Raw genomic sequence first — 3,160 nt, 5'->3', positions numbered from 1 at the left:
ACATTCAGAGATTGCTAGACTGGAGCAAACCTCCTTAAAAACTGAAACTAATTTATCAATGGGTGCATCTATGGACGATTCCTGTTTCAGAATTGAAACCAGATCCAGGTCCTCTAATCTTTCTATAATCAACGGCCAATGTTCATCTTTGCACTTAAACTTAGCCACACCGACCTTTTTGGCCGGGTTTACTCTAGAGCACGCCGGCTTTTGAGTAATGGTCGACCGTATCTCAAGAGCATGATGATCTGACAGATTACTAGGTGTCACGCGGACAAACAGGATCAGATTAGGGTCATTGGAAAAGACCAAGTCCAAAACGTTATTTGCTCTTAATGTACTCATAACTCTTTTTTCAGAACCTTTTTTTTCAAATCTCTTTAACAAAAAGTTCTTTTGTACTTTAATGCCTATGTATTCCATTCATCTTAAATAGCTCTTTTTATCTGAATTCAATGTGATGGGGTTTTCACTCAAGGATTCATTTTGGGATTATCAAAACTTGATCATCTGGTGCTCATATCTGATATCTTCTCATATCAAGTCAAAACCAACGTGGTTTCACACATGCACACCAAAGGCGGGAACTGATGGAACAAATAAACTAAGTATCAAATCAACCTCATGTTACAGGGAGAATCAAGGACACAGACTTTTAACAACAGTTTAACAAGCTAACATTGAAGGAAGCCAAAGGAAAGCAAGTGCTTGAATTTTTCGACTAGCCTGAAAATTTTGGAGGGCTCAAAATTGCAAACCTCTACTTTCATTACAATTGACTATTAAAACCTGGTTAATATAACTTTCCTTTTCATCTACATGCCTGATATTAAAGGCAAATGGAGTATGCCCTAGCTGACCCTGGTTTGAAACATTGCAACGTGAACTCGACGTCTGCCATTTTTTTTCTTTATCTTTTGTTTCCTCTTGTGGCGTTGAAGAAAGCAGGAACGTTCGAACGAAAATATACTAGATCCGAAAAAAACGTGTTAAAAAAGCTATTCGACTTTTTTACAGCTATAGTCATTACCCTTCCCCAAAGGATTGACGTAAAGATCCTCAATGGGGATCATTACTTACCTGGCATCATTATTTGCCACATTGAGTGGCTGGAAATTCCCGGATGGTTACAAAGATCCGTCTGCATTTATAACCACATGAACAGACAATGGCATATTGGAGATACAAATAAATAATGTCTAAGGTCCCCACTTTTCAAACTTGATTTTGGTAGCTCTAAGCTTTTTCTTGAGATAATTGGCGAATTTGGGCAAAAGTGGAGAGTCCTGAGGTGGAAGTTGGCGCTGCACCCCATGTGATATCGCTGAAAGCTCGTAAAAACGCGAAATAGTAAAGTTGAGGAACCCATCAATAATGCGGGCAAATTGATCTTCCCCTGTTCTAATTCAACAAACACCAGTGATGGGTAGAGTAGTGGAAGTAGTAGAAAACACCGGAAAGTGAGCAACGTCAATTAGATAATGTCCCTTCATATCTACAGTACAATTATTTAACGCCAAGAAATTTAAGCCCACAAGGAAGCTGACAAACTGGCCAAATACGTATTTTCGAGTGACAGTATCAATAAGGAAAACAATAAACGAAGTGATTGTGTTTAATCTTCATCAACCAGAATAATGAGATGGATTTTGTTCCTAATGTACGGATTAAATTACCAAAATCGGACTCTAAATGTCCGTTTGACTTTATGAGATGACGAGGTGGAGCTCCTAACCAATCCCGTGGGCCCTGGACAAGCAGCAGCCTTGGATGTAATTTTCGACTTGTTCGGTGTCGTACCTCACAGACCAGATAGGGGCTTGGCTTAAAGGTAAGCTGAAAGGTAGTATGTTTGATATCTAAATGAAATTGGATTGCGTGGATGAATTCGCCTTTTACAATCCTTGCTGAAGGTCTAAAATGGATTGGTGTACTGTGCGTTTTAAATGGAAATGACTGGAATTGAGGTGTGGTTAACTTGATGTTTTACTTATTAAAACAATGGGGGAAAATGGCGAGATTTTGAGAGTGGGATTTGAATGTGTTGTATAGTTTGATTTTAATGGGATGAAAGGGTGATATGGGGTGAGAGTCACAAAATGGATAAAAATGTGATGGTAGAACATACTTGCTCTCATGGACATTCCTAAAAAAAACTAAACCAATATTTTGACCATCCAGATGATTTTATTGTCCCTGACTGAATCCCAGGATCCAAAATGGGACTTTCGCTTGGCCACGGCTTGGTATTCATATGCAAAGTCAACGAATTATGGTCGTTATTCCTAAGTCAAAAGTGCAAGCGACGTCACACACGGAGAAAATCCCACGTCTACAGAGGTTGAAGAAGTAGATCTTTTGTTGATACAATCCGATCCAATCCTAGCCATACCTAACCTAACCTTATCTAACCTAACCTTTTGGTTGCAAGGGCCTGGGGGTGCCTGGGCCGCAGCGCGAGCGTGCGGAAGATCCGTTGCAAGGGCCTGGGGCGCCTAGACTGCAACGCAAGCCTGCGGCAGCTCGGTTGCAAGGATATTACAAATATTTGTACTAATGTATTGCCATTTTGATAAAAGGTCTGAAAAAAACGCGATATTGTACTGCTTGGTCAGGGATTCGAATCAACATCGTGACGGTTTGTTCACTAGAGTCCGTCCCTTAGGTTGCACGTACCCTGGTAATTAAAACAATAATAGCGAAATTTTAAATTTTGTATTCTGTACTTCATTGCTATGATCAAGTCGTCTACTTTTTATCTAATTTGACGTTGCTCACACTTTTGACCTTGGGATAACGACCAGCCTCAATAATGCTTATTGCCCTCCGCTCAGAGAGCCCTGGCTATCTCAGCAATTTCGTTTTGTGCGAGGATGATCATTATGAAATGCCTTTTCCAAGTTTCTAGAAAAACTTATTTCTGCATTGCTTTTGGAAATTTCAGCCAATATAAACAAGTAAATATATCATGATGACTAGTATCCGACAAAATATGTTAAATATGTTGGATTTTTGTCCCAAATATGTCAGATTTTGTTGCTTAAGACAACACAATTATGCTGATTTTATGTTAACCAGCACTGCTTTAGTTTGTGTTTTCTGTCCTGTTTATTAATTCCTAGCATAACAAAATTGCAGAAAAGAATACAAGCTCCTTCAG

This window comes from Tigriopus californicus, chromosome 9 (genome assembly GCF_007210705.1).
Source record: "Tigriopus californicus strain San Diego chromosome 9, Tcal_SD_v2.1, whole genome shotgun sequence".
NCBI classification, from domain to species: Eukaryota; Metazoa; Arthropoda; class Copepoda; order Harpacticoida; family Harpacticidae; genus Tigriopus; species Tigriopus californicus.
The sequence above is the reverse complement of the archived record's forward strand: the minus strand, read 5'-3'. Positions refer to the sequence as shown.